Raw genomic sequence first — 14,340 nt, 5'->3', positions numbered from 1 at the left:
ATATCATGAGATCTAAGCTTATAGGAAACGATACTGTGGTAAGCAGTTATTAACATGTCAACGCTTACACCATGACTTGATGGAGTGATTTTAACATTCACCCGACAAGGGAGGGTAATGTATTTTACACTATATCTTCAAACATACATTTTATACTTAGATATAACGTACTTTTTGCTAAGTTATACTAAGTTCTAAGTCCTAGTACCTATCCGTATTAAGTAAAATAATATCTAATTGAAAATTAGACGAGCTTACCTGTAAGCGAAGTCTGATTATAATTTTATGAATGGTGATCTGAAATATAATTGAGAATTACAATGTAGTATCCTTCTTCCCACTCGTCGGCATCGCAATTGTTTAGCCTTTAAAAACAAAAAAGTTTTAAGACCACTGACACTGCGTATGACAGTGACACTATATTGACAGCTACCTCACTTAATTTAGAGTCTATCATTTCCAACTTAGTCTCCTTGATAATATGCATGCTGTCTATATCTAGGAGACTCTTTTGTTCTTATTGTTGCAGTATGGGTTTTGATTTTGGGAGGGTGGGTAATTATATTTCAGATCACCATTCATAAAATTATAATCAGACTTCGCTTACAGGTAAGCTCGTCTAATTTTCAATTTTATTTCATGGTGATCTGAAATATAATTGAGAATTACAATGTAGATGTTTAGAGACAACTGCAACAATGGGACATGTAATTAAATTAAAGATTTATTACCATACATATATATTATTATATGAATTTAATTACATTGCTGAATATTTATTCGTTCTGCATCATATGGATGAGATGTTGTGAAATCCATAGTGCTTAGTGAGATTTATTCTCAATAATAAGAAAAATATATATATAAAAATACAATATGAAAATATCATATTAATAAGATTTTTTTCTTTTAATTAGGTATAATTATAAAATATATGTAATTATTAGGATTGCTAACTGAATATGTGTGAGAGAGAGTGAGAGTGAGATTCCCTCTGAATTAGATGAAATAATATTCAGTGCAATAATAATGCTATATTTTTCTCTAAATATATTATTACTAAAATTGGCCAACAATAATAATAATAGTAATATTGTAATTTAGTCAGTATTAATGATTATTCAATTCAAGCTTTTGCACCTTGCAAAAAATAAATACATACAAGGTCGAAAATATGTTTTCTACCCTCCATAGTATGTCATAATTATGTGTAGAATGAATTACTTGGTCAATTTTATTGACACAAATAATACTATTTCCTTTGCTATAAAGCAATATATGTATAAATATGTTTCATATGTGATGTGCACTATATAATAATGTACTTTTATATAATACTATACTTATATGTACCAGTAGGTACATTGTATGTATTCCAATATTATTAAAATAGGAAGCCATCCCATGTTGAATATTAAGGAATTAATACCATTATTTATTGACAAATTATGATTGGGGATTGAGATCAATTTATATTTTATGTTGTAGGTATACTCGGTATAATATTGGGTGTTATACCTACTTTGTTTCATTATATTAGTGTTCATGTTCAAGAGGGACATGATCATTCTTAGATCAATGAAACATTTTAGTTTTATATGACTTCCTGTTTTTGTAGGTATGTATCGGATTTGCGAAAGTTACTTATACTTTATGCTGTACCATGCTTATGCATGCCCTCTGTAAAGTTACATATCTATATGGTTGGTTGGAAAGCTTATGATGCGTTTCCTTTTGAAATCCAATCTGACTTTCGATCTAACATCTTTTCCTAAAAATGTGTGTAACTATCAGTTATGTGTATGTATAAGTTGATATCAGTTTTCATAACAGTATTTATGTATATGATTATTTCAAACCCCATTCATGACTACACCAGAAAAGCTTATCTTTACTCAAAAGTATTTATGCTGAGCATTCCCAGGATTAATTCAGTTTTAATAAGTCAAATATTTTATAACTTCCATGGGGTTCTGGCTTACTTAGCCTGTAATGATTACTAACACAACTGGTTCTAGTTACAGCTCTGACAGTGATAAATTATAAAGTTATTTTACCCACAAGTTAAGTTAAGTTACCCACATTTTTCTCCATCTTAATTCTTTAAGAACAGGAAAGTAGATAAATCTTCTATATATTATAATTATAATAATAATTTATATATATAATATAGTTTTCTTTGTTCCAGGCAAGATGTCTGCCATGTGTGTCCTATATAGTAATGTTAGAGTCCTATATAGTAACGTTCATCACACATACCCCTAAGGAATTCCTATTAATTCTAGGGATGCTAGATTTACATTTGAAAATTGATTGGACATGCAGCTTACTTTCTTTGTTGTTTTATGTTTTATAAGAGCATCTAGGTATACACACTAGACATAAAAAACCCAAAGAAGATATCATATTAATGGCTGGTCATTCACATGATATAATATTATTGTTATTAATTTTATATCATTAATGTGTCACATATTACCATGGTGGACATTATTTACCCTTAGCCTAAGCTTCATTATGAAATGATAACAATTTCAGCTTTAGTGTAACTAACATAGACATTATGAAGGCTTAAGTGCAATAGCAATTCTCATATTATGCTTGTCTTTATTCCAGGATTAATGGACTGCTGTGTTATTTGTTGACCTGATGACTGGTGTATAAATGTATGATGCATGTTTCTATATAAACCCGGTGTTGCTGAAGGAAATGTTTAAGCAACAATATAAATAATATATTATTATTTGATTGCTTTTTGTAATGTTGGGAGTACCAGGCTTCTGTTGTAGAACATTACATAGGTACTACCAATCTTTAGTAAATTTTTTCATGATGATCAACCTCATATTTTAAGCAGTTATGTACAGTAAAAGTGAAAAAAATATGTGCAGATATTTAATAATTATCCGTATGTTTGTGGACTGAACTTCCAAACCTTTAATTATTACTGTATTTATTCCTATTGAGTCACTGAAAGATAAGTGTAACGAAATTCAAAATGTTAATTTTGTATAAATTCTCACATTTGTACATAAAGTTCACTCTTGACATTCACATATTTGCATTTATGTCACATATGCCACATAAATAAGTAATACTAAACAAGGTTTACTAAACAAGGAATTATTTACAAGTATGGACATTTATTATTTAGCACATTTGTAATGTTATAGTATTACAGGTATTGTTATAGTACCTGGCCTTAGAATAAATCATAAAGGTATTTGTGTCCAAAGACAACTCCAGACTTCTGGATTGATTATCACTGTAAACCAGTGTATTAAATAGATAATTTAAAAACTTCAATTCAAGTTACATCTATATATAATAGAGTTATATATATTATGTAAGCTCAATGACTTTAAGTAGGTACTCTGTACCAGTAGTTAAGTGGTGCATTATAGTTCTGATTGTACTCCTTGATACAAATCTCCTTAGAGTTATACCTTAATAATACGAGTATTTCCTGAAATCCGCAATATCTTGAAATACACCTAATCTGGATGTTAGGATATTCATATACCTAGCCCACAAGATATCAAATCAAACAGCTTTATATAGCTGGTAACTGATTAAATTTTATTATACATAATTTGTATATATGTGAGTAAGAGGTACTACAATATAACCCATGTAATATTGTTTACTTTGAGCCATGTATAGGTACCTGTTATTTGCTTATAAAACAGCTGAAATTGAGTAGGAACTATAGAGTATCCATAACAAATCAATGAACTCTGCTCAATTGTGTTGAGGTATTAACACAGAATGCTACTATCAAAGCTAGGACTTCAGACGCTGGATCCAATATATGGGATACTTATAGTATTCTTTCTTCATGTGACTAAAAATATATTGGACAGATATGTGTCAGTATCAATAAGCCGGAGTCTTGTTTGCTTAATCATTGTCCTCCTGAGGTGGTTCTTTTGAGAGAACATGCCTTCTGTTCTATATCAGGTTAACATGAAACAGTTGTCATGTATATACGCCAGTGTGTATGTGATAATGTGAAGAGCACATCTATTACCATTTGAGATCGAGCATTGGATTAACTAGTATACAAAAATAATTTTGTCATCAATGTTGTAAGATTTTTATCTTGATGACATATAATCAATTTTAATATCATATAACACAATTGATTTGTGTGGAACAACCAATCTCAACCAATTTCAAATTGGCAACGGGGTGCTGCATAAAACATTTATGTCACAAATGTCTATTTTAGACATTGTTTTCTGATAAGATAGTTAGTCTTCTATCATTTGTAATGCAGCTAAGTGAGTTTCAATGTCTTCAGTATGATTCCGTTACATGAGCTCATGAGCATCATGCTGTGCAGTGAATCCTGATAAGATTCTTATATGCACGGGGTTATATTTGTTTTGGGTTAGCGCACCAGCAATGTGATGATTCCTATTTTCTGTTCTCCACCATGTATTACATATATTTTTATCGTGTGTATTGTGGTGGAGCATAAATGACCTATTATGACCTTTATAGGTAGCACTAGTTAAAGTGTTATTCTGAGAAGAGCATCAAAATGTACCAGGTTGATTTCCTCAGTTCTCATTGGAATATGTCATTCATCCAGTTGCTTCACACATACCTCCCAATTTTAGAGAACTCTGATGATATTATTGTATTCACTCGTTGTCCCAGTATGTTGACATAATATTTTCCATTTCTGTTAGGACACTGTTTTGTCATATAGTTACAAATATGTTTTGCTATTTGCAATAACTCCATGAATGATTCCTGAAATTATAGCTGGTTCTGAAAATTATTTTGTCAGAGTTGGTATAACAGGGTTGGCATAACCTTGTGTTGTAGCAGCTCTAGCTTGGTGCTTATAAATCATTCATGCTTTAAACTGTGTATAGTTAGTGCAATAGCTAGTGATGGAAGCATTCAAGCCATTTGCCACATATAAATGTTAGCGCAGGTATCTCGTACTCAATGGCGAATGAGTGAAAGGTTTAGTGTCAACAAAGTAACACTTGGAGTATCTCGTACTCGACGGTTCTGATGCTTTGTATATTCGACCACTTGCAACATAGAAATGTTAGCGCGAGTATCTCGTACTCAATGGCGAATGAGTGAAACGTTAAGTGTCAACAAAGTAACACTTGGAGTATCTTGTATTCGACGGTTCTGATGCTTTGTATATTCGACCACTTGCCACATAGAAATGTTAGCGCGAGTATCTCGTACTCAATGGCGAATGAGTGAACCGTTTAGTGTCAACAAAGTAAAACTAGGAGTATCTCGTACTCGACGGTTGTGACTCTTTGAATATTCGAACATTTGTCACATATAAATGTTAGGGCCAGCATCTCGTGCTTAATGATGAACATGGGAACCATTTAGTGTCGACAAAGCAACGCCACGAGTATCTCGTACTCGGGTGGGTGGTACTCGTGGCTCGGGTGCATTTTATATTTGGACCATTAATTGCTAAATTATATGCATAAAAATGCAAGCATCTTACGGTTAATGGCGAATATGAGCACCGTTTGGTGTCTGTAACGTGCAAGAGCGAGATTGGCGTGCGTGAATAGTTTTGAAGTTGTAGATACGAGAAAGTTTTTCAAACAATATAGTTTCTTTCTAAGCATATGTTAGTTATTTAGGCATTTTTATAGTTGTGCACACATAACTGTAAAAAATGAATACATTATTTTCTTACATACCTGGTAAGTGATTTGTACATAACCTATGAACCGGTGATCCAATCCGAGGAATTGCTTCGTAAATTCTTGCTACTGCGACCACAACTACGCGGACGTGATTCTTCATTCCTAGTTTCCATTTTTTCACTAGTTTTGCTTCACTATACACGTTTAACAAAACTTTGAAAAAATAATATCACGATGCCTTGGAAGCGCGAAAAAGAAGTGAGGTAGCTGTCAATATAGTGTCACTGTCATACGCAGTGTCAGTGGTCTTAAAACTTTTTTGTTTTTAAAGGCTAAACAATTGCGATGCCGACGAGTGGGAAGAAGGATACTACATTGTAATTCTCAATTATATTTCAGATCACCATGAAATAAAATTAGACATAACGGACCATACTTTTTGTTAAGTTATACTAAGTTCTAAGTCCTAAGTACCTATCCGTATAAAATAAAATGTATAACTGGCCAATGCTCGAAATCTATATTGTTAGCACAGCTGTAAAAGTTTTATGTTTTTTTTTGTTTTAATGGAAAAGAAATGTTAAATTAAAGAATTCTTTCTCATTAAAATCAAAAAAGACCCAGTATACTGATGGCCTACATGCTTACTATTTATACTATTATTGACTCAAATAAGCGTTATTTATTACCAGTAATTACATCTGTTATTAATAATCGATCTATCCAATGTTTTATCTAGTAAAGAATTTCTAGTAGGCAGTATCCAATTTCCATCTTTGGCAGACAAATATTGCATAGATAAATTATAAATAACAGACTTAAGAAAGACCACTCATTTCTTTTTTTTTTTTTTGATAATTTCATCAAAACCAAGTACCTACATATTACAAAATGAAACTTTTATAATGAATACAATTACAATAATGATATGTCTGAGGCAATATTTACATAATACTTATATTACCGCGACGCAATTATTTCTATGATGGTGATGGAAAACATCGTGAGGAAATCTACACGCTTGAGAACCTATTTATGGTTTTAAAAGCGTGTGAAATGTACAAACACAAAATTTGTTAGCATAGTAAAGTAATCATTTAATCTACTTTAATACTAACGGATTCAGGGAGGGATCTAAGGGATCATGTCCCTCTGTAACTTATGTACCTACCTACTTAATTCCATCCATGGCCATATAAAATTTTAAAGACATTGGTTCTGCAATTGACAAAGGTTCTCCTTTTCTCATCAACTATAAATAATTTTGGAGACTATCTACCTATTTTTTTTCTTTGTCCTTGATCTGGTTTTGTTTTTGCTGTGTTAATTTTATATTATCAGATGATAACTGTTCCTAACAGCGGAATAGGTAGAGGACCCTTGACCCCCTAAACCCCCATAAACACGCCCATGCCGCTTTATAATAAAGACATTGCTGCTGCTAAAATAGGCTTTTTATATTCTAGTCCGTATAATAAAATCTGGTAATATGTTGCGTAATAAAGCGCAGTTCGTATGCATTACTCGTACGATTGTACACGATATGCGACTACAGACACAAAACCGTACACTGAATAAAATTAAACTACTCAGTCTACTTAGTTATTTTTAAAATAATGACTAAAACAAGGTCTTATATCCACAAGTATTTTTCATGTCCACTACGTGCGGAATAAATTATAAATTACTTGTACCTACACAATTTATAAAATATAGGTATGTGAGTGTTCACCCGGAATAAACCTACCAATCTTAATTATCACACCTTAATATCTATCATAATTAGTTGTAATAAATATAGATAGAATACAACTAGTAGGTTTTTGTACATAAATTTATATTAAAAAAGTTACTTTAGTCTTGACGTATCTATCAACTAACTAGCAATCACTATAAAAACCGACTGCTTAAAAATAACCTAGTTATATCACTTCTATAATTTTGACGAATCCAATGATACCTCATACAATACAATCCGTCAAGCCGTTTCAGCTGCAGGGCGTGCTAAAGAATTAGACATACCATAAGCACATAACATTACCTTCGGCACTCGCGTAAAAAGAGTAAAATGTGTCAAACAACTTCTAATCTAATGCATAAAATGTCACAATGTAACGCAGATACGACAAACTTGCGCAAAATGGAAGGCAAGTATGCCTGCAATGTAAACACATGACGGTAGAGACAAGCATAATTACCTATTCCTAACCACAAAGCCACCGCTTTGATTTAAACGCCAAGTTAACGGCTTAATGCCTTAAATCATAATGATTATTCGTGAAACACATAAATTAAATTAAACCAGGGCTTCTCAAAGTTGGATACGCTCGTTGGATAAAGTAGGAGTCGCATACACTTATTTCTTGAGGTACGCTTTAATAGTCGTAAAGGATCCGAAAATTACGTAATGGTGATTATTAGCTTATTCTGTATCTAAATTGCTCTAAGAATTGACTTAATTTTCGAGGAGAATCAAGGACACCTTAATTTATTCCTCTTATGTGACAGCACTATAGCCAGTCCTTTTAATAAGGTTCGTAATTATTCTCATCACAGAATAGCTTTAAGTTTTAGAATCCCTGTTCTAGGCCAACAAAATGTATCTATCATTATTCATACATCATTAAATCATTAACTTTATACGCTTGTAAAATGTGATTTTTAGTGCTTATAGTAAAGGAAAAGGAACTGTATCGCTTTATTTTTGAGCCCATGTTTGTTAGACCTTAGACGTAAATAGAGCTATTGTGTATCTCCGTGCACGAAATATTTAAATGTCGTTACTTTTCCAGCGTCGTGTGATCCGTTTGTGACCTACAAACTGAATAATGGTTACAAGCATATGTTTGAGCAAGTTATATCGTTCAATATGATCAAATATGTTTTATTTACAGACTTCCCAAAGAAAAACAGGTTATCTATTAGTCATGTAGGTTATTTTTAAAGGAAGTTCAGCGATTTTAATGAAGTAGGATAGATAATTACTTACTTACCTAAGACATTAATATCGTCGAGGAATTTGATATTTTGGCAAAGGGAGATTCTCCCGCCGGGCTAGGTGATCATGCCCGGGGAGCGGCCGTGCTCCGACAGTCTCAGTTCGGAACTTGTATATATACCAGATGTTTAGAAAACTTCGATAGCGTGATTCAGAATACTCGTGGCGCCATCTCTTGACGAGTAGCGGGAGGTCGCCACATCACCCCCTGCTCAGACCGGAGGTCGATACCCGTTGATTTCTTCAGAATTCCGCGAAGTCTTCGTTCAGCTTACAAATACCTCGGAACGCCCTCGTAAGTCTGCGGTGAGTCGAGATGTAAGGACGAACCGAGGCCTCGAGGTTGAAGTGAAGAGAGACGGCGAGCTGGGCTACTCGAGCCGTCCGGGCAGTCGCGGAGAGCAGCTGGATCAGGCACAGGAAGTGTCTTCACGATGCACTGCGATGCACTTGATGAACTGCTGAACGGATGCTGAGGAGGTTGCAGTCCATCCAGGGAGTGAGGTTGCCACCATCGATGAGGGTCAGAAGGGACGTGTTCTTTGTCTGGGGTCACCACTTTGGCAAAGGGAGATCTCCCGCCGGGCTAGGTGATCATACCCGGGGGGCGGCCGTGCTCCGACAGTCTCAGTTCGGAGCTTGTATATATGCAAGATATTTAGAAACCTTCGATAGCGTGATTCAGAATACTCGTGGCGCCATCTCTTGACGAGTAGCGGGAGGTCGCCACAATATCTATCTCGAAATTAGTAAGATCATTCCCTACAAAAAATATGACAGATAATTATATGCACCTACTTGCACATTTTTTTGCTGTACCTACTCTACCCCTAAGAAGCAGAGGTAGAGTAGGAATTAATGTAAAGTAATGTAAGTTTACGACCGGTAAATTACCTAAGCACTTATCGTTTCAAGGTAATATAGCCTACGTTAATAAATAATCGGTATAAATAAAATATGATTTTGTACGTGATAAATTTTAATGTCATATGTAATGTAGGTCTGACAATTATAAAAAATAATCATAAGAAAATTTAAAACTAACAATATCCTTTAGGTTCGCGCCTCACAATAAATTTTACAATATTATTTTGGTCATGATATGATAATATAAGAAATTATTTATGCCCGCGATTGAACGCCACACCAAAAGTTTACATGAGTGTTTTTATATTTTAAACGATAATCTTTAGTACATGGTATATACGTAATGTTACTTATTCTGTAGCACTATACCTATATACTTATTCGATACATTTTTATATTATATAATAACTTAAAAAATAGCTTTAATTGTATGCAGAATTAAATATGGCGCAAGCGGTTACCTGTAACCTCGGTCGAATATATGCAATCGATTAATTTTGCAGCGCTACGTAGGCACTCGTAATTGTTACTTATTGCAGCTATGCAAATGAATAATATTTTCCGTTGATAATAAGTATTATAAATAAGTGTATTTATCTCTACTTATAGCCTATTTAAAACTATAAGTAAAGGGTATAGTGGGTACCATGTAAGGTGAAAATATATAACAAAATAACCAATAACTATTTCTGTAAGTGCTTGAGGCTTAAACTAAACTCTCAAATACTTACGTAGATAATTACTTATTATTTATTATAGAACTATAATTACTTCTATAATTTACCTATTGAAATACAGAACTGTTATATTTTCTGCTTAGATATCATATTTACCAAAGTCTTTCGATTCGACAGTACCTATAACATGAGTAGTTTCTGGTGCGATAAATAAATGCAAGTTATTCGAATATAACGGCAAAACCAACACTACCACCAAATCTATTAATTACTTGTAGCACCAATATAGCTGTTGTTTTCTGGTTTTAAAGGTGTGCTAATACACATGTACCTCATCATATATATCATCCACTTATATGTATGATGACTTTAATAATGGATCATCAACAGATGATCAGACAGCTGTAATGATTTATGTATCTGCACGTCACAGGTGTGATTAAGTAGCAGGTGAGCGCTTGAGTCATCATCATCAACCTATTGCAACCTACGTTGCGGCTTGGACAAAACATCTGCACAAGTTAAATGGTGCCGGGTGTGTTTCGAGGATTGGATGGATGACCTTGGTTCCATATGTACAGGGCACGTTAAGCCGTTGACTCTAATTGCTTTCGTATGGTAAGTATAGTTTGAAAACGTCTGTTATGGACAACTAACTCGTACCTTCCTCTAGAATCCTTCGAGATTTTTTTATAATATAAGAGTAGCAAACGAGCATGCAGTCCACCTGATGAAAGTAGCTACTGCCACCCATCTGTAATCAACACCAGATAGGATTAGATATTCCTACCTGAGGTCGGCCATAGACGCGTCGTTACTCCTGAGGACTAAGCTGGAACGCCTCGGAAAAGTATGTCTTCCGTCCCACACCCAAACATAAAGCAGACTCTACGCTCGTAAAACATTAGACATTCTACTACATAAAAATATTATACGAGACAAACTACTTAACCAATTAATATGTTATATAATAAATTCTATATACTAATATAATCAATTATTGTCGTTATTGTAATTTATTGATATTTAAGTAATCGTAAATTAGAAATTGATTTATGCGAGTAATTTGCGCATGGAATGAATGAATGAGCGTGCCTATGTGAACATCGTTCGATACAAATAGTATTTACGCTCTATTACTTAGTTGTGTGTCAATGTGCCTTATATTTGGATTGAGTGGGTAAACAAAGTTGCTCAGTTTTAAAGGATTCGAAGTACGAACTCACTTATATTCGTATTTCGAAATTTATTTATAGTGAAGAGTTGTGTAGTATCTGGTAATCTATACTAAGTAATATTATAAAGAGGAAAACTTTGTTTGTTTGTTTGATTGTAATGAATAGGCTCAAAAACTTCTGGACCGATTTTAAAAATTTTTTCACCATTCGAAAGCTACTTTATCCATGAGTAACTAAGGCTATATTTTATATGAAATATATTTGATAAATAAATTTTGAGGCGGTACAAAGTTTGCCGGGTCAGCTAGTATAGTAGGTAATAGCTGGTTCGCATTTCAAACCTAAAATTACGAAAGCGGTTATTATTGTATCATCAATCTATTTTTTTCCTATTGCTACGTCTATTCTCATAACGAGCAAGGTCTAAGCCTTACCCATATTGGCCAAGTGTAGATTCGTAGACTTCATACACCCTCGAGATCTTTTTTAACCGACTTCAGAAAACCAGGAGGTTTCTCAATTCGACCGTATATATGGTTTTTATGTTTGTTCGCGGATAACTTCGTCGTTTATGAACTGATTTTGATGTTTTTTTTTGTTGAAAAAAAATATATTTCAAAGGTGGTCCCATTAAAAGGAAATCATTAAAAATCTCTAGGGCACTTTTCCTCACAACGGTTTTTCTTAGGTACTATTGGCCGCACTTTTCCTCAAGGTTTACTGCACCGTGAGGAAAAGTGCGGCAAGTGATCATTAATTAAGATTACGTACATTACTTTGAAAAATCTGTATTGCGTGTCAGCGTTTCGAAATCCATAGCCCCAGCGTAAGAGGCCCAATATCAAACCTTTAGACAATGACTGCTTCAGCCATTATTGAAACTAGTCACCTTCCTTTCATTAAATTACTTAAACTCCTTTAATTTAGCCTAAAGGAGCAATTACTTTAATCGTCTTTAATGTAATTATATTATATATCCGCGAGTTTTGTTTGTATCTATTATAGTAAATCTGACGAATAGTAACTAGGTAGTTGCGTATCTAATTACATTACGACACGACTGTTCTGTGGTCTGTAATTATCACAAGAGAAAGTGACAACTGACGCGGGTTAATCCATTAATGATATCCGTGACCTCTTCGGCCGGGAAATTACAGATTAACTCTAACCCTACTTACAAACAAACAAATTAAAGTTGTTACCCTACTAACAAATAGTAGGGAAAAGTGCACCTTTTTAGCAGGTCTAAAAAGTCTGTGAAATTTGTCTATGCGCACTCGGCCAGGGCGGTGAACTATGGCCTTATACAGTAGTATAGACAAATAGTTGACAAAAGGAAGTCGAACTAATACCGTTTGCCGATAAAGGTACCACCACCACATCGATTACTGCCGTGAAGCAGTTCTACATTTCGGTAGAGGGCTGATAAGTAGTGATAGGCGATACATAGATGGGGTGACTTGCATATTATTTCTGGTTTATATCAGCCTGCTTTTTTTGATTTGAAAGGTGTGAGGTACCTCACGTACCTCTCGTACGTTTCAACTTACTCCTCATGGATAGAAAATCTCCATAGATTTGCTATTATATTGAAGCTACCATTACCTTCAATCCTTATCTTAATGAAATATCTGTATATCTACGCATATGGATGGTCATTGCCATTGAACTGCATGTCCGTTTGCTACTTATGTGCCTATTTAATTAAAATATAACATAAATTTTCTTTCCCTTACTTAGTTGCAAATACGAGAAATCGCAATGTCAATCGGTTAGTTATCACCACTGGAAACACACTTTCGCAAGCCAGTTACCATATTTCTTGCCTCGAGCCGGCGTGGCTCACCCAGTTCCTAACGTGCCTAGCTCTTGTGAAAGTCTATTTCTAGTACTATAGCACTAGATAAACCTGAAGTTCTATTATTTATGTACTTACCTATTTATCGAGCGTCATGAGCCCCGTACGTTTTCTTGGGAAAGTTTGATAGCGAAGGGAAAGCTGATGACAATTAAAACGATCGCTCTAATGGTACTAAACGTAGGTATAAAGTATTACGACATATTATTATTATACTAAACGCTCGCGTTTAGTATAATAAGAGCCGTTATGACTTAAAGTAAAATTATAATTGCCATAGGTAAATGTCTCTTTCTGAAAGCTTCAATTCTTATACCCACCGCGTGTCACTACTTGTTTTATTTGCCTTCGGTTGCAGTTAAATTGGTTTCAATTACCACTTAATGTCAATTGGATGGCAAGCTCACGTGCTATTAAACATATTAAAGACATACTTAAACCTCTCATCAAATTAGTGTGGGCAATTACATATCAATTATTCTATGAAATAGTAGGTTGCCGACAAGAATTTTAGAGATATTATTATGTTCTAAGGATTACAGAATAGGTAATTAGCTACCTAAAGATTTCGTAATTCCTTTTACTGTATAGTATTTATGACTACCATAAATACCCACAGAGCCTTTTACACAACACCTTTGTACAGTCCAATTTAGTAAAGACTCAATCTTACTATTTCTCGTAACTATTAAAATGGATTACACAACTGATTGCTACTTGGACCGACAAAATAAAATCCATCAGCGACATAACAGGCAATCGAAAAGTAAATAAACCTGTAACTGAGCTGTAAAAACCGGAAGTCGGAGGCTTCATGGGCGATTAGTCGAACGATGTCGGTACACATTTTTTACGAGTTTACGCAACACTTTCGTTTGCACTTCGACTTCATGACAGAACAATAGCAAAGCGTAATTCATAAGCGACTAGCGTTTGAAACGTCCACGATCCTACACATGAAAACGAGACCCCTGTATCAACGTTGTATATTATATAACTTGAATTTGGGCGGCTTTTTCCGAAAGCTACTCTTTCCGCGTCCACTTGGCTCTCGGAGGCGATTTCAGAGGAATCCAAGTCTAGTCTTGAATAATCGAGCTATCGTGTATGCGTGTATCTT

General features: G+C 34.2%; 1 long non-coding RNA gene across 1 annotated transcript; it reads left to right on the top strand.

Moving 5' to 3' along the window:
- Nucleotides 1-1,472: 1,472 nt before the first annotated feature.
- On the top strand, nt 1,473-3,091 carry LOC140753880 (uncharacterized). The gene is made up of 2 exons (XR_012103606.1): nt 1,473-1,618; nt 2,189-3,091. It is a non-coding gene; the product is annotated as an uncharacterized LOC140753880 (long non-coding RNA).
- The last annotated feature ends 11,249 nt before the right edge of the window (nt 3,092-14,340 follow it).

The sequence above is a fragment of the Epargyreus clarus genome, unplaced genomic scaffold (assembly GCF_041222505.1).
Source record: "Epargyreus clarus isolate Ecla_fem2 unplaced genomic scaffold, WU_Ecla_fem_2.2 ptg000027l, whole genome shotgun sequence".
In the NCBI taxonomy this organism is placed as follows: domain Eukaryota; kingdom Metazoa; phylum Arthropoda; class Insecta; order Lepidoptera; family Hesperiidae; genus Epargyreus; species Epargyreus clarus.
Note: the sequence above shows the minus strand (reverse complement) of the source record. Positions and strands in the feature narration are given on the sequence as shown.